The sequence below is a fragment of the Equus przewalskii genome, chromosome 32 (genome assembly GCF_037783145.1).
Source record: "Equus przewalskii isolate Varuska chromosome 32, EquPr2, whole genome shotgun sequence".
Taxonomy (NCBI): domain Eukaryota; kingdom Metazoa; phylum Chordata; class Mammalia; order Perissodactyla; family Equidae; genus Equus; species Equus przewalskii.
The window spans coordinates 19,460,296-19,488,288 of NC_091862.1; the positions used below are offsets into that span (position 1 = coordinate 19,460,296).

Sequence of the window (27,993 nt, forward strand, 5' to 3'; positions counted from 1 at the left end):
TCTATGTAGCATGACATGAAAGGAGTGAGTTAATATTCAAAATCTAATGACTCTCGTATCAATAAATGCAGATGTCAAATCCAGATAGTACAAGTCCCTATGATATTGGAAAGGAGAAACAAAGAGGCAACATTTATGTAAAGAGTATTAAAGAAATTTCCCCAAACTCCAAAAGCAAAAGGGGATCTCTATTAGCTGTATAAACAAGAATGAAAATTTGAGCAGTTCATACATTGTAAATCCAGTCTGTCCCTTTTCCAGGAAACACATGGATTCTCTCTCCAGGGGGTGACTAGCTGTGTGGGGATTAGTCAGTGTCCGTGTTTCTTCTTCCCCTTCTTCCTTTTTTTCTGCTAAAGAGTTTACAATTACCTGCACGGTCGACCCTTGGTATACTTGGGGGACTGATTCCAGGAACCCACTCATACCAAAACCAGCAGATGCTCAAGTCTCTTACATAAAATGGCATAGATTTGCATATAACCCATATACATCCTCCCGTATGCTTTGTCATCTCTAGATTATTTATAATACCTAATGCAATGTAAGTGCTATGTAAATAGTTGATATACTGTATTGTTTAGGGATTCATGACAAGAAAAAAAGTCTGTACATGCTCAGCACAGATGTAACCATCTTAGACCTTTCAATCTGCAGTTGGGTGAATCCATGGATGCCGAACCTACAAATACAGATGGCCAACTGTATTTGGAGGTCTCCTCTATAATGATGTGACATCTGGCATAGGAGGTAAATAGAAAAGGAAGGTAAAATTAACATTGGGAGCAAGTGAAAAGGTACTCAGGACTTTCAGAAAAGTAAAAGAATTGTAATAACTTTATATCCCCAAAGTAAAAGGAGAACATTTCAAGAAGGGGCTGATTACTGGAGTCAGATGCTATAGAATGTCAAAGGTAATGAGAACTGAGAAAAGGGCCATTGATTTGGATGATTAGGAGGGCAATATTCTCTTCTGATTATACTATTTTCATATTTTAGTGATAGAGACAAAAGCTGGATTCAAAGAGTCAAGAAGGGAGAAGTAAAAGGGTTACACCCATGTGGACTGTGGTTATATTTACTCTATTATTTCATCATCCTGATATTTTACTTGATATCCAACTTAAGGTCTGATCCAAAATTGATTTACGTGCATATGTGGTTACCGACATTGAGATGATTTAAAATAAGTTATAGAAATGCCTTTTCTAACTAAGGCTAATTTTTTCCCCTCAAAGCTGAAAAGATTGCATTATTATAACCATTTTGAGCAGAGAATTTACTACACAAGGCACAATGTCCCTGGGTATGCTGACTAAGTAACCCTGATTAGAAGGAGATTGATGGTTCAGATACAAGAGGTGAACTTGGAGTAAAGAAAACAGCAAATTACAAATAAGATGCATTACCTACTTTGAGTTTTTTTCTTTTTCTTTCCCCTCACTCCCTCCACATCTATAAAACACAATAAGCTTAATAGGGTTAGGTGTTCACAGTTTCCTTTTATGGACTGTCAAACGGAACAGACCCAGAAGTTCTGTAGCTGTAGATTATGCTCCAGAATAAGGTAGGCTGCATTTCTACAGGTGACAACACTGATCCTACCACCAGGTGACCTGCTTTAAGGAAGGTGGCAGTCAGACTTCTAGAGCATGTATTCATCTAGTTAGAAGTAGGAACTAATAACAGATAGAGAAATGACAATGACTAAAAATGAGGCTTTCTGATGGCTAGGGAAAATTATTCCAGTTGACCAGGGCATATTGACTGTAAATCAGGAGATCTGAATTCAAGTCATGGTGTCACTTATGTGATCAGGAAAAGTTACTTCTCCTCTTGTGTTTCTTCCTTGCACAGAAGAGTAATCACATGATGACATCTGGACCACCATCTTACAGAACTGTAGATAGAGAGAGCCAGCTGTAAAACCTGAAGCAACTACATGTGAAAACTGTTAGTATTTATGTTTTGGTCTCCCCAATGCTTGAGTTTATATGTCACTTTACAAATATTTTCTGGACAGATGTGCCAATGTTAGTGACCGAGAACTCTTTAGAGATCATCTTTTCATTTAATACCTCAAAAACCAAAAACATGACCAACCCAAGAACAAACAAACAAAAGAACTCAAGTAAGAGAGAGGTCATTTGTCAAGTAGTAATTTATACAGGTAGTGAATGGGAAACTCTAGAAAAAGCCACATTCTTGGACTTCCAGACTTTTGCATACTCATACAGCGTGATCAAAGCAGGTACTTAAAGATTAGTTATGTTAACGAGAAAATAAAAATAAGGGCCATCTTTTTCAAACCCAGGCAGGACCATCTTTCTGTGAAATGGACCCACAGTCTAACATTTTGTTCCCCCATCTCTCTTCTCTGAGGACTGCTATCCGGCTGCATTAGGAACAGCCATATTAAGCCCTTATCCTACTCCCTTGAATGGGTCCACAGTTGAACAGTCCAGAGACTGTTGGGTGACTGCCCCTAACAAAAGCCTTGGGCATTTGCTGTCTGAATTCCTAGGGTATAAGTGATGAAGCTGGGCAGCTGTCAGTGGCCGCATGTCCTGCCATAAATTTCTAGAGACCTAGGGAGGTGGTTTGGAGAGAGAAGAGGGGAGGAGAGGACAGGAGAGGAGAAGGAGAGAAAGCTATTGTACAGAATGGAAAAGAAACCAGTGTGAAGCTCAGGTTGTTTTAAACTGAGTTTCAGGCCAGACTACTTCCAGCAATTTCTTCACCAGGCTAGGTTTCCTCCTTGAGGTTCCCCGTTAGGATGCTCGTTAGCATGTGGACTTGGGTCAGCCAAACTGAGTTTGAATTGAGACACACTTACTAGCTGTGTGACCTCGGGAAAGTTATTTAAACCCTTCATCTGTATAAGGCGACAGACGATCCTTACCTTGTAAGATCTTTTTAAAGCTTAAATAAGACACTGTGTATAAAGTGCTTACTCCAGGCTTTGTACACATCAGACACTTACTAAATGGTGCACCTATTAGAATCTCATCGACTTGTGGACTTGGAGAATGCTAGAGCAGAAAAGATTCCTTCTTAGGAACCATCTGGCCCAGTGATCCTCATAAGACCCTTTGGAGTCTTAAGAGCTTTGTAAAGGGACTGGGGGGTGAGGGACAGGAAACTCAGGGGTAAAGGGGTCTCTGTACCTCAACTCCTACTTCAAACAGAATGCCTCTATTTTTATCTGTCATATTTTGGGCTTCCTACTTAAAAAAAAATGATATAAGGAAAGAGTCTGCAAAAAGAAAAAAAATATGCTAGTGCAACTTCTTAATTCTGTAAGTGAGGAAACTGAGGCAGTGAGTCAAGCCCTTTGCTTCATTGCCCATCTCGTCAGATGATTCTGGTGAATATACAAACTCCTCACTAATATCAGCAAGCCCGAGGGGTGTTTGCATCCAGTCATTGGGTCACCTTCACAGATAATTTCCCCAGCTACAAGGCTATAGCCCAGAGTGGCTCCGATCTGCCTTGTCTATTCTGAGCCACCAGAGTCTGGCTGTAAGTTACAGATGGAGTCACCAATTGGATCAATCATCTAAAACTATGAAGACAAAGTATAGACAATAGAAAAAAAATGAGAATGATTCAATCCATCCTGTGGAATAAAAACTCTATACTGTTCCTGCAAGTTAATCTCAGCGTAATTAAAAACAAGGAACTTGGACGAATGTAAAGCAGGCTTTGAAATTAACTTCTGTTTCGTATTGGAAATTGGTAAAATCCTTAGTCATGTACCATTAAGGGAATTGTCTCTCCTATGGTCCAGTCTCGATGTCTCTTTATCATTCACATTCTGCTCATATAATTCATATCCAACCCCAGACTGGCATGACATTTTCACTTTCTTCAATCAAGCTTTTAGTCATAATTAGAGTGAAATTTTAGTCTCTGCATCTGCAATTGCTCAAAGATTGTACTGTAAATCAACTGATTTCTAAGAAAGCCTCAATTCTGAAAAAATGCCTGTTGCCAGTTAGGAAATAATCATGATTAAGATGACATGAATAGGCAGTGTTTATAGAGTACTGCAGCGCTTTATCCAGATTACAGACGGACAGGAAGGGACCCACTCCCAACACACGTACTGCAAGGTTAGACCAAGTTCCTGATTTAATTAGCCAAGGATGCAAACCTAATCAGAAAGGAGGTAGCCACACAGGATAGGAGCAGAGGCAGCATATCTCAGCGTAGCTTTCTTTGCTCCCTCAAAATCTAACAGGAGCCCACAGCTGCCTGAGTCACTGTCCACACAAAAAGGACAAATGGTCCTTTATGCCATGCCACTGTCCTTTAATATTCAGGGTTTACATCATTTTCTGGAAGCACTTATATAACAACCTATTTGCCTCTTGAACCAACTCAGTGTCTACAAGATCTCATCTTTCCCCGAGGAGCAAGCAGTGTCAGAGCCTGGATGCTCCAGAATGGGATCTATGGTTCTGAGTTTCCAGGGTTTGGGGAAAGCTCATTTTCCAGTGAGTGCTCACCAGGTACGCCCACTCTGTGATGCTCTTTCATGCACTATCTCTTCGAATCCCCCAGAGCTATTGCAGGTTCACAGTCATTATCCAAAACCTTTGGGCTCATATAAGTTTTTGAATTCAGAAATTTCAGATTTCAGACAGGCTATATGGTGCATATACCATATATTTAATTTGTACCATCCCCAGTGGGACCTGAGGCACCACCCCATAAATAATCACTTTATCCATATAAAGAATATGAATTGGCTTGCCACAGTTCAGTCAGAAATTGATGCAAATTACTTTGTGCCAAATGTATGAAAAGTCATTTGATCCTAAGAACATTTTGGATGTTGCAATGCAGATTAGGGTTTGTTGACCTATATTTCTGTCTTCCTCTTGCAATTGAGGCTTATAGAGTTTGAGGAACTTGTCCAAGGTCACAACTAGTAAGTGATGGGGTGAAAATTCAAACATACGTCTGTCTATATTCCAAGCTTCCATCTTTAATAACAGTACCATAACACAACCTTGGCTGTCTTTCAATTTGAGAGAACTTTCCATTTTCTGACTCTTTCTAACAGGGCCTGGACTGGGGAGAGGAGAATGAAGCACTCATCTTGGGTGTAAAATGTAAGGGAGTGTCTAAAAACTCAGTAATCAAGATAAATAGTTTTAAAATGCAAGATATTAACAATTAAAATTAATGCAAAAAAAAACCCTCTGATGAACAAAATATAAAAATTTAAATCAAGATGTGATCAGTGTTATCCCAATATGGCTCCGTCAGGCCTCCTCTCTAATTAGTGTCTGAGTACTGCTCTGCTCTTCTCTGTTTTCACTGCAATAGGAGGAGGATGATGTCCCGTTCCTTTTGACAGGAAGGTTGACTCCAGAATGAGGCCCGGGAGAAGCAGTTCTCCAGTGAACAAAATTCATGAACAACACACTGCTTCCTGATTACCAAGATTAAAAATCCCTTCCGGCCACAGAAACCCAGACATTATTGTTGAACTGTTCCATCCCAGCCTCAATTACACAAAGAGAAGGGACATCATTTTTCATAGATATTTCAACAGAGTTAAGGGATTGGATGGAAAATGTTTAAGTTGGTCTACTTTCAAGTTCACGATTATATCAGTCAAGACCCATAGGAAACAGAACCCACCCCAATGAAGAAAGTTTAATGAAGGAATGACTTCCTAGGTCAGAGAACAGGAAAGGTGCTAGACACCGAGAGACAAGCAACAGAAGCCAGTAGTGCCCCCGGGTCTAAAGGGAAACAGGGAGAAAATGGTGTTCCTGGAGTCAGAAGGAGCTTGAGCAGTGAGGAAGAGGGCTGCCAGCCAAGACCAGTAGTTGCGGAGGGGCACCATCCCAAAGCAGAAATTTTCCCAAGCACTCACTCCCCCACCCACTCCAGTCTCCTGTGAGGAGGGCCTCCTATTGGCTGGACTGATGGGGAGCAGCTGGACTGGAGCTTGGCTGGTGCAGCGGTATGGATCAGTCTCCTGCAGCACAGAGAAAGGCATCAAAGAGTGGAGAGAGGATCTGGGGCAGGAAGAAACTGGTAAGAAAACACACAAGGAGTTTTGTTCATTGATTTTCACAAGCTCAGATACCTATCAAGATACTCCTGTCTGTTTAGTGACACAGCTAAAAGAGCTATTGCAGGAGAGATCCCAAAATAGTTACCACTTGATGTTATCACTCTCACTTAAAATTAGAATAAACACTTATATGCAAAATTGTTATTGATTACACAGTATTATTCCCACTGTACAAAAGAGATACTGATTTCATTCTCCTTTTTTTAATCATAAGAAGAAAATTTAAATTGCATATAGAAGAGAGGTGTTTATGCTAATATGAGTCCCTGGCAATATGACTTAGATTTTTTTTATTCTGCCATTCAAAACAGTAAGTGAAAGACTAGAAAAGAAGGCATTAAAGATTTTAAACACTAAATAATCCTTCTGAATCAGCATTCAAAGACAACGGAAGGACTCACTGGGGATTTAAGTAAAGTAGCTATTTTTGTACATAATTTTAAGAGCATGATTAAGGAGTGATGGTCATATATTTGGTATGACTCATGGCCACTTACATGGACACATTCTCTAAATATATGAGGAGTCTAAGCTGGGATAACAATAGATTCATTTTCCATACACATGGCTATGCTGGGATATTATTTACTCTAGGATTCCAATGAGTAAGGAGGAGGTGGAGAATGAGAGCAAGTCTACCTGCCCCTGAAGATGGCCAAGGAGAGAGATTCTACCATGGCAACAGAACTCTTAGTTCTGATGTCTTTTCACACCTTCAAGTTTTCATGCCATAATTTAAGACCAAATTTCTTGGTTGGTATCTGCTAATGCCATGCTCTTTCAGCTGCTGCTGGGCTCAGTTCCTCTGGGGTCATGTGGATCTTAGTAAACTCCCTTTTAGTAGAGTTAGATGAAGTACTTGAAGACAATATAAGTCATTGCATAGAAAACGCTGTTAAAATTTTTTCCTACAAATTATATCAGATAAGCAATGTACCTTTTTTTTTTTTTTAGAGGGGAGGATTGTCCCTGAGCTAAGGTCTGTGCTGATCTTCCTCTGTTTTGTGTGTGGGATGCTGCCACAGCATGGCTTGATGAGCAGTGTGTAGGTCCGTGCCAGGGATCAAACTGTGAACCATAGGCTTCCAAAGCGGTGCACGTGAAATTAACCATGATGCCACTGGGCTGGCCTCACAATGTACATAATTTTGCAAGTGGTTTTCAGGCTGTCTATCTTATTGGTAGGGTTTAGTTTCATGCTGAAAGCATTATTTCCTCCTTTGCATGGATACTTAATCTTATTTTAAATATTCAGTTTCTTTTTCTGCTTCAGCTTTTGTCTTTCCACTTTAATAGAATTCAACATTTGCTTTTTTCCTTTTTTTCCTTCAGAGATTCACAAAGAAAGAGATGCCAAGGCAAAATTTCAATACCAAGGCCAAAACCAATTTATAGGGAGATGCTTATGCATTAATTTATGTATAGCCAATGTTTATTGTTTGTTCTATACATAGCATTAGTTTATGTGCTGAGAATTTAAAGATAAATAAGGCTTAGCCCTTATTTTCAGAAATATCAAGTCTAACAAGGGTAACAGACGTGTAGAGATGATTTCATCTAATGTGTTAAGGATAATAACAGAAGTATAAATACATTTTCCTGAAAGTAGGCATTCTGAGCCAATATTCACAAACAGTTGATAAAATAAACTCAAATACTTGTTGTTTTTTCCCTAGAATGTTTCCCAAAGCCTTTATTTCTAAGACTACATTTTTTTTACCTGCTCTCCCAGTTGTGTAGTGTGGTGTAGTAGGACGAATTTCTATATTAGAGACATTCACTCTGACGACAGAATGGTGTGTCATTTGTATGGCATAAAGATGGACACTCTTGATTGCAACATACACTTGAAAGATGAAACCGTGCAACACGGCTACTTTGGAATTTAGCTCAGAGGTGATGTAGCCAAATGCTCAGCCTTGAAAGTCTAAGAGTCGTGGGTTTGAATTTTGGTTCTGTCATTTACTAGCTATGACACTGTGCAGTTTATATGAACCTGCCTTTGAAGGTAGGCCTTTCAATTTTTTTTTTTTTTTTAAAGATTTTATTTTTTCCTTTTTCTCCCCAAAGCCCCCCCGGTACACAGTTGTGTGTTCTTCGTTGTGGGTTCTTCTAGTTGTGGCATGTGGGACGCTGCCTCAGCGTGGTCTGACAAGCAGTGCCATGTCCGCGCCCAGGATTCGAACTAACGAAACACTGGGCCGCCTGCAGCGGAGTGCGCGAGCTTAACCACTCGGCCACGGGGCCAGCCCCAGCCCTTTCAATTTTTAAAATAGGGATGAAATACCCATATAACAGCATGGTAGCGGTGATCAAATAATACAGTATGCGTAAAACAGCAGAATGCCTGTCATCTAAGCATTCAATAAATGGTTATTATTATTTATTGACTCCAAAAATTTATTTGCACCATACATTTCTTCCTTCTAAAATTTCCTCTTAGGGGAGCACAAGGATCATCATTGCCTACTAAATAGAGTTTATAAAATTATAAACCCAATATACACCCGAATACAATTACAGAATCATGAATTTTTTATAGGGAAATTGACCACACCCATTGCGAAGATAAAAATGCTGAGATTTAGATGGCTTACGTGACTTGCCCAAGTCTCTCAGAACCCAGGTCTGCCCATTGCATATACTGCCTTGTACCTCGGAATACAATCATCCTCCTTGCTCACCCCACCCCGGCTCTCCTTGTAGTTTCCATCTGCAGTATAAATATCCTTCCTCTCATGCACATTTCTGATTCATACTCCTTTGACAGTGAAGCTGAGCTGTTCTATCATTGATGAAGTGTGAATGAGATGCTGTTATTAATACAAACAGTAGCACCCTCTGGGTATCATGCATTTATCAGATCAAGCATCAAAATATGAAACTACGAAAACAACTAATGAAAACAAAATGAATATTGTTAGCTAAATTAATGCTGTCATCTTCCCCAAGTGTATCTTCAAAATGAAATGGTCCAAAGGCAAAAATAGAACAAGCTGGGAACACTTAGTTCCATAGTGTAGAGGATTTGAGACATAGACTTATTTTCCAAGGTGTTAAATTGCTCAAGTGTCAGTGGTGAATGATTACTAGTATGTGAAGACCCCAGAAAACTCCAGTGTTCCCCTTCTCTGTCTCTCTAATAAAATTACAGCATAAAACAACAACATGAATCTGTATTTTGGAGCTTGACTCAGAGATACCCTTTCTGCCTCCTGCTCTGGGAGTTTTAAAGCCACTGCCACTGTCCCCTTTCAGTGCCAAAATATTTGTTTTAGCTGCCTTCTCAATTGTGCTTCAGCTGGAGCAGGAACACCAAATCAAGAAAGCATATTGCTGCGCAAGTTTACTTGTTGAAACTAATAATGCTCTTGAGAGTAGTGAAGTTAGTCTCTGTACCTATTAAGCTCATTTTCTCCCCTTTCGAAGTCAGTGCCATTCTCTTAGTGCTTTGTCCATTTGTGGTCAAAGCTTATGTAAAGAAACACTCTAGAGTTTCTGTCGGGTCCAGGCTTGCTCATTCATCTTGAGATTTGCTTTGGTGTGACGACAGAGGTGATTTCAGTACTGTTGGTTCAAGGGAGTTGTATCATCAAAAAGTGGATGAGAAAGGGCTGTTGATGATTCCTTTCTGTTCTCTACTGTCCAACATGTCTCAGTGAGAATGGGATTCCACCAGACGAACTCTGGGTGAGAATAGGTAGTGTGATTCCGCTTTTAAGAAAGATCAATGTATTTTGTTACTGAAGCTGATAAGGCAGCTTCTCCTATAAATGCTGCCTACAATCCACATGTACAGAATTCTGGCCAATGAGATTAGACCAGATGCCGGAAAAATGCACGCTGACCAGCTTACCAGCTGAATCATTCTGACTGTCACTCAGGTCATAATGATATTTTGCTTGAGATTCAGGATTGCAGAGCATAGATTCTATAAAAAGCAAGCTTTGTTTGAGGAACTGATCTGAAGATGTGACAATGTTAGTGGCTTTTACTTCTTCCAATCCCAAACGTTGTTTCACACCTTATTTGCGTTGCACTGAGAATTTAGAGGTAAACGAGATATGGTCTCTGGCATCTGGATGGTCACAGTCTAGTGGGAAAGCTATGGACAGGTGTTACCCAATAATACCAGAGGTCTGTAAGGTCAGAGGGAAAGAGAAAGCGCTTCCCTAGTGAAGGTTGCGGTGGGAGAGTGGGGCAGGGGTGAGATTCCTCAGAGGAGGTAAGACAGCGATCGACACCTGAACCAATCTTTGAAGAATAAAGAATTCTCTGAACAAGGTGGAATAGTGTTAGAAACAGAAAGCATAATGGATGCAATGGATGCTATGGATGGAAGCGTCAAAAAATGGCTGTTTTGAGGGCTTTTTGAAAAGTTTGATTAGTCATTTTGCTTCCTGGTGTTCATTTTACCTGGAAGAAAATAAACTAGTAGCACATGAAGAATAAAAACATAAAGCAAAGCAAAACATATGTTCCTTTAGTCTGTAGGGCCTAAATATGTGTCATCATAAAATCGGTACGTTCAGGCCACACGAGCTATGACTGAGACACTTTCTGAAACTGTTGCAATATTGCAGCCATGTTCTTGACTATTACCGTTCAGTCACGATTGGAGGTTAGAATTGAGAAAGAGATTTTTATATTCTGATAAAAGGATAGAATCTCATGCCCTTTCACAACTGCACCATCTTTGCAAATACTATTCCGTTATTATTATTTCTTAGACGACTTGATGCTGGGTCAAATTGGGTATGAAATTTCATGCTGAAACTCCTGAATGTGAGTCTCAATCTGACATCTGAAATGCCTCAGAAGTTTCTAGTCAGTAAGCCTGCATAATTTCATGTTACAGAAATTAAAGGAACGGCCATTCGTACAAAGGACGTTTCTAATTTGTAGAAAAAGAGTTCTCTGCTGGGTCAGTAGAGTATAGGAAATATCAGTTCTGGGTAATTTCTCTGATAAGATATAGATACTCAGGCTTAGAAAGTTTTACCAAGAAACTCCCTGTAAATTCAAAGACGTAGAGTGGGGGTTATGTACAAATAAGTTCTCTGAAAATTCCCCATTCAGAGACCCTTAAAATGCAGTCTAGAAATGAGACCTTTCAACTACTCACATAATTTGGCATTAGATGTCCTGCTCATTAACAGGGAAGCTTAAGAACTGCTTGGCTAACAGGAGAGATGTTGCGGTGTTGGTGAACACATCCATAAACAGCACGAGTGTATGGATATTGGGTGTGGTATATCGTTAACTGATAAAGATAACTTTCGTGACATTTTTCAAAAAGACTTTTTCCCAAAATCATTGAAAGAACTACGTGTTCTACAGCAATTTAGCACTTATTGAACATTTTTATTTTGTTCCTATATGTTAGGTGCTGCATTAGCATTCAACAATGCAAAAAATTGTTCTGGGAGGAGGCAATCAGTGCACAGTTGCTATGACCAGAAGCTGTGTTGTTTTGTACACAACTAAGCTTCCCTCTGTCATTATAAATGAGCTATGAAAATACTTTTTGGGGAAAAATCAACCCCACAGAATCTAAACACTTTATCTGTGATTCCGGTCCATTCTTCTCTTCTCTTCTTTCTCACAACCCAGATATCTGCACCCCAGCAAGTGTGAGAGTAGTAGGACATAAGTCAGAGAACTGTTGGGGGCAGAAGGTGGGGACAGATCATGTAGAATCTTGTAGGCCATGTTGGGATTTTGGTCATGACTTTGAAGGACATGGAAAACCATTACAGAGTTTGAAGCAGAGAAAAGAGCAGTATGATTTATCTTTTAAAAGGATCGGGCTCACTACTATACAGTAAGACCAAACCATAAGACATGAGGATTAAAAGAAAGACCCCATTTAGAAGGCTATCGCAATAATTCAGGCAAGGAATGATAGAAGCTTGAACTAGATTGGCAGCAATAGATGTAGAGAAAAGTTCTCAGGTTCCGGAAATATTTTGAAGGTAGAAAGAATAGGATTTGCTGATGGATTGAATGTGGGATGTGAGAGAAAGAACTCAAAGGCAAAACCACTGATTTGGGGCAAAAAATTTGGAAGGATGGAGTTGCTATTAACTGAGATGGAGAAGATGTCAGGAAAAGCAGGTTTTGATGGTGAAGTTCAGCCATTTGTTTTGGCCATGTGAAGTTTGCGACATCTAATATATATCTAGGTGGAGATGAGAAGTAGGCAAATGCAAATAGGTGTGTGTTTCAAGAGGGCTGAGCTGGCCATTTAAATGTGCAAGTTGACAGCACAGAGTAGGTATTTAGAGCCGTGGCACTAAAGGAGATCACCAAAGAATTAAATACTGGAGCATTCCAGTATTTAGAAGTTGTGGAGATGAGATCCTAACAGACACATTGATATACACAGCTGAAGTCAATGTTCATAATTATGTCAACTGACATCAAATCAAAGAAACCAAAGACAGTAGAAAAGAAATAGGATGAGTTGAATTGTAAAGTGAAATAATTTTTGGTTACATGGCTAGACGATCTAACCTAGAGAATCCACTTCACATCTGGACCAAATGATGACTTTGCAAAAAGCAGGATGCTTTTTTTAAAAATGCTTAAATTTGGCACAGTGAGTCATAATTAGAAACTTGTTAAGTTCAGTCAATGCTTATTATTTCAGTAAGAAAATGGGTAAGCCTGACTTACTGCTGTTGCTGCAAACTAGAGATTATAAAGAAAAACGAGGAAAGTATGTACTTAACTGTGTTTCTGGCTTTGTCTTTATAATTTGCTTGTTCACAAAATTTTGTTGAGGGCTTTTGCCTAAAATAAGCTCACATGAATATAACCTGCGATTATGGGTTAATCCTTGACTCTTTTGGTTTCACTCATATTTCTTCCACCCCACACCCAAGAATCTGTTATGGTAACTCTACCGGAAGTGTTGATCTTAGAAGAAGCCCCTGACTTACCTCTTCAAAAAAATCAAAGCCCTTTATTAACTGCATAGGGTCCTAAGTTGACCTTTACCTCATACTGATGAAGAGGAAGGCAGCTAGTAATGAGAAAGTCAATTGAATCTAAACTATTAATAACTTCTAACATATTTTCTGCTCATAAAGAGTGTGTTTTGACAGGTCAGTTGTGTTTTTATTCCAGAAGGCAGTTGCCATATTGTCTTGGTAACATGAAACTTTTCTAGGAGTAATTGACCCTAATGATTTAATGTAAATTATGCTGAGTTGCCTAAAAACTAATTCTAAAAAAAAAATAATAATAAAAGCAGTATATTCTCCACCAGGAGACTTGGAATATATCTTAGAAGGCAACTGCTGTTCTTGAGAAGTGACTAAGTAGGAACTTTTGGATTCTGATTGTCTTCTTCTGAGAGTAGCTAGGGATCTCTTGAGTCCCTCACAAATCTCCCAGACCTGCAAAAATAAGAGTCCTGTAATCATTTATGAAAAGCACTCACCAAACACTGTTGTTCTTACAATATCTCTTCATTAAACTCGGCTGAGGAAAGAATTTATGGGCAGCAATCTTAGGCACAATGTCACCGTTGCTTATCTTCGTTGGAAAAAGATCCATTTGAGAATGTGGTTCAGACACTACAGCTGGTCTCCATTGGAGTGCTCCAAAGTTACTTACCAGGTTTCTTCCCAAGCTCAGTGGTAGGGAGCAGTCAGTCCAGCTGACTTTCTTATAGGACATTTGTTTCTACAAACGTGCACAACAGTCTCTATCTAGATCGAGCTTAGCTTTGGCAAAAGAAACCAGATCTAATTTTGGTGCACCTGTTCTTCACTCATGTTAACCACAGAGAGGCTGGGGCTCACTGTTGAAATACTGTCATTTAACACTCTTGTTGATTTAGGGGGAATGTGAGTCCACATAGTTAATAAAAATAATAATGATAACCCCACCCAAATAAAACCCAACCTAGATTTTTCTCAAAGTTTATTTATTCATTTCCTGTTTTACTGCTACTCAACCCAAAAGTTGTGATAAGAGATTGAGATTAACTAATATGAGCTTTTAATTTATATCTGATTTGTCTGTCATATGATACATCTTAGATATTAACTATATTGTTATTGCTTTGACAGCATAATCACTTTTCACACTTTCTCAATAATCACAGACACTGATGAGTAGAAATATATGAAGAGTTCACCTAATTTCTCACAGTTTCAAGGAAGACTGGATTTAATCTTTTCCAGAGATATGTCCAGAGGAATTCTCCTAATGTCAGTGAGTTATCTAATTTCCCTTAAAAATAAAGACTCTTGATGTTAGGAGAATCTTCCTCATTATTGGCCTCTCAGAGATCCTCCAGTAGTCTCCACTCCAGCCCCATTCCACCTCTAAGAAGGTGGCTGAGATGGTGCAATGAAGATGAAGGGCGTATGCTAAGCCACATTTCCAAGACAGCAATTTCTCTCCAGCACATCATGGGATCTATTTGCACTTAGAAGAAATTGTATATTACTAAATTGATGTGCTGATTTTATTTTTTTAAATGTATGTGGAAATCAATGCGTAACTACTAAAATATATGCCTCTCTTTGTACCACCTGAAATCACCTTGCATAATGGAAAACAGATCTATAAAGTGTTAGTTTGGCCATGCCCTCAGTGCATCAATCTCCTTTGCAGGATAGCTGTGGATTGTCAAGTTTCTTAGCCTCTAAGAGTTCTATCTCGAGCATAATTGTGTTTGCTACAAAGTGAGGATGCTGGACCAGATAAATTCTAAAGTCCTTTCCATCAGTAAAATCTTCAAGTTTCTGTTTAGTTCAGTCTCAACTGAAGGCAAAGTGAGCAGTCCCTGAAGGAACCTTGCACGTGTCAGAATACCATCACGTGCCTTCTCTTTAGCCTTCCCTGCCCTCGGCTAGATGTCCTAGTTAGAACTTTCCTTTCGTCTTTCACGTACAGTATTTCAGCTTTCCCAGTGACACCTTTCTGGCTGTACTTGGAAGGGAAAGGGGGTGCTGAAACTGACAGTGCGACTAGCACTGTGTAAATCACTCAGGCAGAGAGCTGCCCGACATCCATGAATGGATGGCAGAGTTAGCAAGAAGAATAGCTGGGACGATGCAAAAACCCCAAAGGTGTGAAGTCTCTGGCTTTTTTTTTTTTCACTTTAGTTTCCCTTTTTATTATTATTTTTCTTTCTTTCCCGTATACTTATCTGCATGTTCCAAGATATAATGGGATCCTTTGGCAGTTATGGAACATAATTTGTTAAGTCCGCAAGCAGACATCTTCTGATCTGTTGAAAAAGCTGAAATGTGGACCCTATTGGTCCAGAACTTCTTATTAGCATAACGAAACCCTCCCAAGACACTTGGAGCAAGTCTGATAAAAGGATAGGAGCTGTGGATTACGGAGTTAGCATTAATCAGTAAAGTCTACCTCACTTACACTTTTGGACGTAGACCAACCTAAGGGTGAGGAGGATAATCAGGAAAATCAAGTTCTTTGTTTTGTGTCATGAATTACTTGGCTGGGAAGTTGTCTTGTTAGAACGTGTCACATGTGTCCATCATCCTGCTTTTATACTGATCACACACAAAAGGGAAAGCTGTAGAACTCAGGCATTTGCAGTACGAGAGAGAAAATGGGATGCTGTCATAACCACAGATCCAGTGCATGGCTGGGCAGGTGTTAACATCTTGTGGAGGACTGTATTTTCCCATGGACCAGGCACGTTGCATGCTTTTCTCCACAAGCTGGGTGCGTTAGGCCAAATATCTCCAACCAGAGAGATGACTGTCATCATCAGATCTAAGCAGGTAAGGGCATCATCCTCAGACACACGTCCCACAGATAGTCTGAGTTCAGTGTGCTTACCCGGACTCACTTCTGCCCTTTGTGTCAGCCCGTACACACTGAGCTTCTTGGTCACTGCAACTTGCTGCATGTCTAGATTTTCCAGCAACTGTAAATCACTGTGATTTTTCAACATTTACGTAATCATAGATTCTCCTGAAAAGGGAAAATATTCACCTTAAAATCCTGCCTATCTGGCCACTCTTTCTGAATCAAATGTTTGCAAGTCAACTTTATGTTTTCTTTTGATCCAAAATGTATCCTTTTCTATGTTGCTTTACTACAAAGGAATTTAAAAAGAAAGAAATTATTTTCCACTTCATATTTCTAGATAATTTATCTATCCATTTTTTTAAACAATTTTTTTTAAAACCTACTATAATTCAGACATTGTTCTAGGCATTGGGGATACAGTGGTGAACAAGAATAAGCATTTCTCACTCACAGACTTTACATGTCAGTTGTGGACTCACACCATTAACTTATTTTTTGGAGTATTGCAATTAAGCTAGTCTTCATCTATTTGGAAACACAATAACCTGTGAGAATATTAATGGACACTGATTATTCAGAAAGTAATTGCCTACCATGGAGAATGCCATTATTTAGAATTTCATGGTGCATGCGTGTTGTGTGTGTGTGGAAAGAGTGTTTAAACGGTGTGGCAAAGATTATCAGCTATATTCACAAGACTATGAATTTAAGTGAGGGTTTTCTACTGTCATTAAATGCTAATAAATTCCAGTAATAAATTCATCTCAGAAGCACAGAAGATGCAACATGTCTATTCATTTTATGAGTTTAATAATTATATGAGTAGTGGAATTAGGTGAGAAAAACGATCCCCCGTAAATAATGAGTGAAGTGGATTTCAGTCAGCAAGAATGCCAAAATAGTAATTTTCTCTGTTTAGCTTTGAATTTATTCTAAGAAACCAAGAACTCACAGTTCACATCATTTTCCTTCATAATTTCATTGGAATAACTGGGGAAGTCACTTGTATATTTTACTATCCCTGGGAAAGATATTTATCAGATGGTAAAGCTATAATCAGACACTAAGTGAATTTCTTCAAATTCTAGAGAAAAGGAAATAATCACTAGTCTAGCAAAAAGATGTCTTGACTTTTTCTTCTTGGGGAATCTCAAGTGAACTCTGAGACTATAAACATCCACTGAAGTTGGTAATTCAGCAAATCCGCCCATATAGATTTTTGTTAAAAGCATCTCTCTTGAACTAAAACACTGACTGTAATCACATTCATTCATGAGTGTTCGCGCTAACTACTGCATAAACTTGGCTTGTGTGAGTAAAGATGTGCAAAGCACAACATTAGAGGAAAGAAAGGGCCTCCTGGCTTTTGTATGAATATGGGACACTTATTTTAAGGTGAAACATTTAAATATCAGAGAGATCTTTTAGTGAAATGGCCAGTTTTGCGAAAGCTTTCTTTTCTCTTGTCCTTAATTGAGGATGAAACCCTGCTTTAACTGAGTGGAGGCAGAGGTATGCAGTCCAATGTGCTACAACCATTTAAATATGGGATTGAATCGAATATTTGTCTGAAAGGAGTTATATTAGTATTATTAATTATTATATTAAAGGAGTTATATACAGAATATGCAATTGTGATTGCTACCCTTCTAAAAATCAGTGCTTTGGGAGATAGATAATTCCCAGAGTGGGACAGCTCTCCACCTGTGATCCCAAGTTGCAAAGAAAATAGATTGTTCAGACTCAATGATATTATGGGAGAAAGGTCTGGTGGCTGTGATAGCCATCCTGGCAGTGCCCTTTGAAGATTCAGATGGGAGTAGCAGCAGCAGTCAAAGGAAAGGCTGGCAAGATTAAAATTGATGACCATATTACATATTATACTGAAGCTCATACATTATACTCAATGAAAGGAACCATGCAATACAAATAGGAAAACCACAGTTTTTGCAGATTCCTAATTATATCTCTTTTTTCCATCTGTTTCTATTCCAGTCCCTTAACTCATTCTGGTAGAGAGAGAAACAGGTTTCTTTAGGACTTAGGATCTAATTTCAGGACTTTTAAAAATATAAAATGTAATACAAATATGAAATAACAAATTCTACCACTATTTATTCAAGGGTCACAAGGACCCTGGAAATATGAGATGTTGTGAAGGTTGTACAATAAAAGGAGAAAATATGATTTCTGCTCCTAGGTGTTCATATGAGACTTTTGGCTTTGATATGCCAAACACAGTGCTAGGGGCTGACAGGTTTGGAGCACACAAGAAATTAATTCTTTACTCAAGGATGGAAACGGCTCAAAAGATATCATCTGTGGAAGGAGCTATATTTTTTCCAAGTTCAAAGCAAATAAACAGGTGAATAAACAAGGCACCTGCAAGTTGTAATCAATGAGGTTACATGACAGGGAAAGAAAGGCAACTTTAGTTTAGGGTCAAGGAGAAGTAAGTCTTGTGAAGACCTGGTATTAAGGAGAATGAGAAACTCAATGCGGAATCATTGTTTGATGCTCCAACAAAATCCCATGCTCCAAAGACTGGCTATGGAAGATCAAGGTGTTCTCTGTGCTGTCAGCAAGATTTTCTCTAGGGCAGGGGGTCATGTTCTTAATCTCTCCTCAACCTTTGTCCCACATACATACTTATTTTAATATACTTTTATGATTTTTTTCTACTTCGATTCCTCATTTCTCTCTTCATTCTGGGACTTTTAAGCTATCAAACCTGGCCTCCTTAGTCTCCCAGCTTCCCTTTTCCCTCCAGCTCATATCAGTAGTGCATATTATTGCAGAATAATCTTGTGTGTTCTGCCCGGAATGCCTCTTGTAGCTCTTCTGACAATCTCATCTTTCAAGGTTCAGCTCCAATGGTTCCTTCTCTGTGCAAGTCTTCTCTGATTGATTCAGACAGGAGATGGTCCCTTTCCCTCTAGACTACCATGGCTCTTTGTAAACACTTCTGTTATAGAACTAACCACAGTTTGTTGAAATTCTGTGTACATCCTGTTTCTTTACCTAGACTATAAGTTCTTTAAGAATAGGGACCTTCTCACCAGCACCTGGTTCAGTGCATAACATATAGTAGGCTCCTAACAAATATTGAATATTTACTAACATTTCAGCATCCACTGAATAAAAGAATGCGTGACCATCAGAAGGACTGATTGTATGAGAGCTCCAGGGCTACACTGATTACCCTAACTAGCAGAACTGCCTTAGAAGTAGGGATATTCATAAGAAATTGATAACGCACTTTTCAAGTATGGAATCTGCTTAGAAAGTTGAGGAATAAAAGCAGAAAATCAATACTTGAGAACAGGCAGAAAGCTAAAATTTCTTGATGCTTTAATGATATAAACCTGAGTCAGAAGAAAGATCCTAAAATTAAAGAATAGAAGTCACCTTAGAAAACGCTTAGCCAAACTTCCAGAGAGAACATAAATGAACTTTCTCATGGCCTCCCACAGGGTTATTGGCCCAGGACCAAACTCCCAATCCTGTGCTATTTTCTCTCTTCTCACTGCTGTGACAACTCCATTTCCGACGCTTATACATCCAGCTTAGAATGCAGATGATGTGTTTCTCTTCTTTTTTGCTCTCATGAATAATTTCAGCAGCTCCCACAACTGCTTTCGTTGCCCCACTGAGTTCACCCTTGCAAAGGACATCTGGTCATATAGCAAAGAGAATCGCCCAGTACATTTTCAATATCCTTTCAGTCAATCAGTCAAGTTATTTACTGAGCAGTTGCTGATGTGACCAACACAGGGCTAATATGATAGAACTGGCTGCCTTTGAGCTCAATGCATCAATTAAATAGCACTTTGCATGATTTTGACTTGGCATACCTCGGAGGACAATATTTTTCAAGGCCACTGTGAACTCACTAACGGGAAGCTCACCCGGTAATTAACTTTACATGGAATCATGCCTTTTGGCCTGATCCTCAGTGTAGGCTTTAAGACTGTCAGTTACAAAGCATCCAGGATCAAATTCTGTCCTCAGATGTTTAAAGACCATGTCCATCTGGTCTTTATATCCTATGGTGGAAACTGAATGCCCAGAAAGCAAAAGAATGAGAAAGACATTCTTCTCAATATGAAGTGCTGTATGTTTCACTGCACTGAGGACCGGGGACCAGGACTACGATGAGGAGTTTGTAACAAATTTTTCTGATGCTTTGGCATTCAAATACCCTACTCTCTGTGACTCAGGCTTCAAGTGAAATACGAAGAGATGGATTAGACTTTTGGACGGTGGGCTTTCCTGTAATTCAGTCCACTAAGTCCCACTGCTTAGGCGCTAGGCACTGGGCCTGAGAAACGGCTACCACAGGGGAGCTGGTTGGCTGGGAAGGAGCTGGGGTGCAGGGCCTAACCACGTCACAAGCCTGGACACCCTTATAATACAAAAAGTTGTGTTTACCCCAAATCCAAATTTACCTGGGCATCTTATGTTTTTGTTTGCTAAATCTGGCACCTCTAAATCAGGATCTTCTGTCTGTTGGTTACTTTCAGGCCAAGAAGAAGCTTTGGGTGTTATTGTAGGACTGTGGGTTTTATCCCGCAAAGCTATGTGACTTGGTCATAACTCATCTGACGGTAGATATTTAGCAAGGTCAGGCTCTTGTGAAATACTTGGATAGGAAATTAAATGAGAGTAAACTTTAGAGGGAGTATTGCAGGCTGGTTAAGAACATGAATTTGCAGTCAGGCGGCATGAGTTTGAATCCAAACTCTCCCACTGCTAGTGATGTGACTTTGGTCAAGCTACCTAACCTTCCTTAGTTTCTCCATCTGTGAAATGGGAACAATAGCGTCTAACTTAAAATTGTTGTAAAGATTAAATGGACCAATATATATGAAGTGTTTGGCACATCAAAAGAACTGTATAAATATTAGTTATTATTGTGGATAAGACCCATATAAATTTCTGGGTTTATTTTTATTTTAAAAATTCACCTTAGACTGCTTCTATGTAACATTAAACTCAAGTCACCTATTTTGAATTAATTCAGAGCATAAAAGGGATACTTAATTATATGTTCCTGAGCATTTATTTGTTTAATTAAGCAATGTTATACATATTTTAGTTGCATGACCCTATACTTAAAAACATTGGGGTCTCTGTGCCTTTCAAGTCTTGTCAACTTCTACTGTAATATCATGCCAGAGGAATGAGAATGTTCCATGACAAAGATCCATGGAAAAGTAAGAACTTTTAACATTATTTTAAACATAAATAATGCAATCATAAGAGGTAAGTGACTCCGCGAAGCCCAGGTAAAGTTTACGTTCAACGAGCCTGTCTTAAAAGGAGCAGTTATCTCTGGAAATTGCCAAGAAAATCTGTGCTATGATATCAATGTGGGATCAGAAAGAAGAAAATGTGAGACAATAAGTTCATGAGCTTTTAATAAGGAAAGTGGACTGAAAGTTTGCTGAGTAAGAAAACTCTAGACATTTTAGGTAATGTCACAAGTCCAATTCAATATAATCATATCATTAAGTTTAAAAGTATAAATATAATTTAGAATTCCTTCTTTGGTCTGTGTATGAAGACTCATTCTACTCCATCTTTTAGTTTTTGACAAACCAGACATAGTGACTTTTTTCAGCTTCAATTAAAACAAAAAAGAAAATGAAAATATAATTTCATTTACATATAAATGTTATAAATCCAGTTATAGAGTGATTGCCACTTGAAATTGGGACAAAATAAGACATCTCAAAGGCTTTGGAAAAGAGAATTTTGAAGAAGACCTACTTAGAATTAAAGGTCCAATGACCACTGCTGACCGACCGCATTTACAGCCTCAGTCTGATGCCTGCGTGAGTGAGGCAGGTTTTCTGCCCTTGGCCCGTTGTGGTTTGTGGATGAGTAAGAACTTCAGTTCTTACACAGATAATTTCAGCAACAGTGTTTGCAAAGGACCCCTCAGCATCATGTGAGGGGTGTGTTTAAGTCCTGAGGTCCCTGGGGAAATCCCTAGTGATGATGCTTCTGAGGAGGGATGAAGATTCCTGGTGCTACTGTAAGAGCTCCTGGGGAAATATATAGAGAAATGGAATAGCCCTTTATCACTTGCAGAAAACCCTTCAAATGCCGACTCTCATGCTAACTACCAAAGAGACAGAGTTGTGGGATTGAGAAACTAACCAATTTTTAAAGGAGTAAGGTTAAGATCAATACATATGAAAACAAACACATCTCATAGAAGGGCTCATTGGCTGTTTGCCTGTTTTCATGGCTGGTCCTTTATCCTGTGCCTCACAGCAGGATTATTCAGCCCTATATTTCCCATTGAAATTAGTTCGAATGCTTTACCTTAGAGAAACTTGATTTGCTTCAACCCAGTTTTTGAAAAGAAAACAACAGCAACAATAAAAAACCCCTAACATATATAAGGAAAGTTTCTTTGGGCCCTTGAGTAAGACATTTGACCTATTTTTAGGTGCCAAGAGAGAAAATGATGAATACTTAATGAATTTCACATTTTTTTTGTGTGTGAGTTGCACTATTTGGAATGGACTGGAAAAAATTTGAAGCAAGCTGTTATTGCTTATAGCTGGATAAATGTACCAACCTAATTCTTTGGTTTTATCAAGGTTTATAGAAAATAAAGATGGTTCCCTATCTACTGATACTCTCTGGAAAATTTAGATGAGTTCATTGTTTAATTTCTTTTCCAAGGTTCATGAAACCACACACTCATTTGCTTGTGAGCCTGCACTTGAACTTGGACTTTCGTAAGCATGTTTGCAGAGAAGATGACTGAAGCAAGAGGCAAATTCTGCAGGCCAGATGGCTAGGGACAAGAACAATGTGAGACAAGTGGAAGAGTCAGAAGGAACTCATGCTCACATAGGTGCTCATAGTGAAAAGCTCCAGGAGATGGTCATTGGAGCCCAATGAATCTCTTATAGTTTATTATAAATATGAATGTTAGAGAGCTTCTATTTTGTTCTGTTCTCTAGAGCAACGCTATATCGGACCAGGCTAGCCAATAAATCTTTTCATAATCCTAAAATATCTGAAATACCTTGCATTTGCAATACAATATATCAAAATTCTTGAACTTTTAATCAATAAAAAAGAAAGGTTAAGTGGATTTTTATTTATCTTGACTTATAAACTTATATTGCTAACAAAATTTCAATTTGAAACTCAGTATTTTTTTTTGAACTTCTAAGCAACTTTCCTCTTGTCCTCCAACTCTCCTGGTTTATGAGGCTGAGTTTGAAGCTCATGACCTGAATTGACAGATCTGTTTAGTGTGGTCCTGTGAGGTGGGGCAGTAGGGTCAGGTACACTAAGGGTTATGGAGTAAAAGATAATTCGGAAGAATTGCTCAGCAGCTAGGAATAGAGGTGAGTGAAAATTATGCAATGGGTTTACAGTCTAAAGGGAAATTATGGTAATTCCAACCAAAGTCTCCATGGGAGGTTTTCGTTTGTATGTTTGGTGTTTATAATAAAGTTATCCTGGATCAGGAAAAACAAGAGGGTGAAAATAACCAAGAAATTAAAAAGAAATAAATGCTAGAATTTTCTCTTTTATGTATGAAAACATATTACAAAGCTTTAATGATGAATACGGTGACATTGTTCTAAGAATAGACAGAACAATGGAATGAAATAGAAAGTTTAGAAACCAGCTCTGATGTTTACAAAATGTTAGAGCATAATAAATATGAGCTTCTAAACAATGAGAAAATGGCAGATCATTAATACATGGTACTGGGATAATTAATTACCATTTGGAAAATAATAAGGTTCTAAAACCTCATTTGATATGTCAAAATAAAATCCAAATGGAAAAATTATATGAAAAGAGTGAAAATACAAGCAAATGACAACAATAGCTGTGTATTTTTGGTGAGGAATTTCTCTCAAAGAATAAACCCTTTCCTTGACCCCCCAAATAAAGAAAAATACAAATGACCTCCCCACAAAGTTCCACTAAACAATACCACATACGAAAGTTAAAAAATGACAAATTAACAAAAATCTTAGTGACATCTGAGAAAGCATTAGTAGCCTTAAGACATAAAGAGATTTTATAAATTTATGAGCAAATGAACATAATTTTCCATAAAGGCAGAAACCAACACACCATCTCCCCCTTACTCCTCAGCATTTGTTTGCCTCAATCCAGTCCACTCTCTGGCACGTTGCTAACACTTAGTAAAAACTTGTTCAGTGAAAAAATGAATCATTGAAAAGATAAATATCCCAACAGAAAAAATAGATGACGAATTGGAAGACAGCATTACAAAAGAAGTATAACGATTCATAAATATATGATGAGACTCTCCAGCCTCATTAGTGATCAAAGAAATGCAAATTAAAACGCCATAACATTGTCTGTCTTTTAAGTTAGTCAAAGTTGACACAGTAAATAGTGATTGAAGAGAATAATGAACCAGATGGTGAAATTATAAATTCTTTTAAGCTAGAACTTTAGTTATATGTATGAAAAATTTTAAAACATCTTTATCTTTTAATTAAGAAATGTATTTTAATGTAACATCAGAGACATTCAAGATTTGAATATGAATGAATGAATGAAGTTATCCATTGCTTTATCATTATTTTACTAATATTGGGCTTGATCTACTTGTCCATATTGTAGGATTATTTAAATTAATTGCAATGCATGTGTTACAGGAAATAATATGCAGCCATTAAAACTGTGTTTCAGCTATTACTTAGTGATGCGAGGAAATGATTAAGACAGATAATGCGAAAAGAGTAAGTTAAAAAAAATTCTAATTCTTGAGTGTGGTTTTCATGGGTGTTTATTATATCATAAAATTAAATTCATGAGTTAATTCAATTCTGTGCATCTGAGATCCAAAGGGATAGACAAACAACACGTGCAATCTTGCCATAACTCTTTTCCAAAGGTTTATTGTGTATTTTATAGAGAAAGATTTTTAGGGAATTCATCAAAACAGTTACAGTGGTTATATCTGTGGGGTGGGATCAATGATGATTTTTATCTTTTTAATACTCTGATGTGTTTTTTAAAACTCATTTTGTAATGAAGTTGCATCATTTTTATAGAGAAAAAGAGTGTATTTTAAACGAAAAGTTGCATTCCTCCTGGTTGCTGAGTGCTGAGTAGAAGATTGCAGAGTCCTCCAGGGAGAAGAAGGGAATCTCAGAGACATAAGCCTGTCTCCCCAGAGAAGGTGGGAGATGGAGGGAAGCAGCTCGCCTGTGTAGTCTGCTGGGAGAAAGCCTGGTTGCTGTGGATCAGGGCAGCAGGGCAGGAAAAACAGTCCACAGGATGGGGGTGCTCTGCTCTGCTCTGCATCAATCCAGCCCCAGGCTCCCTACATCTCTTGTAAGGACCAGGGGAACAGGGTAGCTGCAGGATAAGGGAGACTTGGGAGCCCTGGGAATACAAATTCTTCTCAGAGCAGCCTAGCCCAGGCAGAGGAGCCAGACCCTATGAAGGGGATCGAATAGTGTCCACCATACAAAAAATTCATGTCCACCTGGAACCTCAGAATGCGGCCTTACTTGGAAGAAAGGTTTTTGCAGATGCAATTAGATAAGAATCTCAATGATGGAATCATCAGACTGTATCTTTATAACAGACAGGAGAGGGAGTTTTGGATACTGAGGCACACAGGGAAGCAGGCTGTGTGAAGGTGGAGGAAGAGACCAGAGTTATCCAGCCACAAGCCAAGGAACACTGGGAGCCATCAGAAGCTGGAAGAGGCAAGGAAGGAATCTCCCCCAGAGCTTCCAGAGAGAGCAGGGCCCTGCCATCACTTTGACTTTGGACTTCTGGCCTCCAGAACTGTGAGAGAACAAATTTCTGATGTTTAAGGTCACCTATGTTGTCGTAATTTGCTTGGGCAGGCTCAGGAAACTGATACGCTCTGTGAGATGACGAGGCCAAGTAAAGCCCAGGAGAGGAGGGGGGACTCCTGAGCCCTTTAGTGGTGGAGTCCTTCATCACTACAGTTGACAACCAGGACAGTGCTGTCCCCAGGACTCTTGCTCTGCCTCCTTCTCTAGTGTTCGTGGCACTTTGCTTGTATTGTCTTCCTAAGTCATGAGTCTTAAATTGAGTGGTGCCTTTAGTGATCTCATCAAAGAGGCTAACACATCTTTCTGAATGCTTACTTCTCGCATGAATTTGAAAGGTATTCATCAGATATATTTAAACTAGGCACCAGGTACAAGGATGGTCCTCATGGTGTTTTAGCAAAAGGAGATCAGTTTTCCTATTAATTTTGGTAAAGCGTTTTTACATGGCCTTTGGGAAGAGACAAAAAGGAAATCTCTAAGGGACTTTTGTCTTTACCAAACTTGGCTGTGAAATGGGAATTTTGAGATCCACTGGCCTCTTCTGAAGCTGGCTGACAAGGCATGCCAGTTGAGCTTAAGCCTCCACTGAATGTTAGAAGATAATTCCATGCAATTTTTAATAATTTAGAGAGAAGAATAACTACATAGGAATTTCCACTGCTCTGTGGTCATTCTTTCCATTTCTCGCAGGTAAATTCCCAAACCAGACCTGGTGTAGGCTTTGGCTTTATTAACAATTCAAGCTATGTGAGATTTCAGAAAATTCTGATGTCCGTATTTAGGGTTTAACACCTTGAAAAAGATCTTAGTAATGAACCTTGTTTACAGTGTAACAGGGAACGATATGAGCTTCTAACTTTGCAGTGGAAGTCACTGATGCCAAATGGACCCTGCCACCGGTAGTTTATTTATGGCTGTGCTATAATCTTTAGCAGAACACAGAGAAGCAGCTATTGCTGATTTAGTTATTAGGTAGAAGCACAAAGGGTTAGGAGCTTCTCGGGTATTATTCATTGACAATAATCTGGAGCCTGCTATGAACAATGCTGCATGCTGTGCAAATATAGCAAGACTGCCTTCATAAATAATGCCAGAAACAGTAGCTGTGCCAAGGCAGATAGAATATATTGGTGGCAATATATTAAAGTCTTAGGCCTCTGGGTTTGCTTAATTGTACAGGCTGGCTTATCCCAGGCAAGTGAAGAGAATTGCCTTAGCTCAAGGCAGGTTTTGGAGTCCATCATTCTGCCCCCACTCTGCCATCTCCCAGGTTTAAGATAGATCCTTTGAATAATGGTGCAATTTGCTTGACTCTCACTGAATCTTATCTTCTTACAATATACAGTGGCGATGTTCTTCTTATTTTGGTGATGGGAATGGAATGTGTTTTCTCTTGTTGTAATCATCTTCTACCAGCAACAGAAATGGAATTTTAGCTTGTCCAGAGGTGTCAACATTGTTTATTTTTAGGCTACTTATATGCATAGGAGGGAGTGGTCTAAACCCTTTGCTTAATTTATGCAAAGTAGTATTATTCACACTCTCTCAGGCTACAGCCCTGAGATGGGAAAATGAAAGATTACTTCTTGGGTCCAGAATGTGGCCATGTAGCATATGTTTGAAAGATAAGAGAAGAGGTTTCTATGGGATTACCCAAGACAACGGTGATTTGTGCCCAGAATCATACCAATGACAATGTGGCAGGCAGAATAAGGGCCCCACAAAGATGTCCACATCCTAATCTCTGGGACCTGTAAATATATGACATTACATGGGCAAAAGGGACTTTGCAGGTGTGATTAAATTAAGAATTTTTAGATGAGGAGATTATTTTGGATTTTCCAAGTAGACCCGGATAAGTGAAAGAGGAAGGGGGATCAGTGTCTGGGTGACATAGCATGGTAAAGACTCAACTGGGCACTGCTGGCTTTCAAGAAAGAAGGGGGCCATGAGCCAAGGAATGCAGGCGGCCTCTACGAGCTGGAAAGGGAAGGTAATAGATTCTTTCTTAGAATCTCCAGAATGAATGCAGCCTGGCCAATATCTTGATTTTAGCGCCTTGAGACTTGCCTTAGACTTCTGACCTCCAGAACTATGAAATAATAAGTGTATTGTTTAAGCCATCAAGTTTGTGGTAATCTGTTACAGCATTGATAGGAAACTAACATAGAACACATAAGTAATTCGTACTGACACTTCTATAAGAAAGTGATCAAGTTCACTCATTCAGTTACATTAAGAAACTATTTACTGAATGCC

General features: G+C 38.9%; 1 long non-coding RNA gene across 3 annotated transcripts in view; it reads left to right on the forward strand.

The window, feature by feature from the left end:
* Positions 1-27,993, forward strand: part of LOC103564470 (uncharacterized) — a 280,693-nt gene that overhangs the window by 163,878 nt on the left and 88,822 nt on the right. The window lies entirely within an intron of this gene.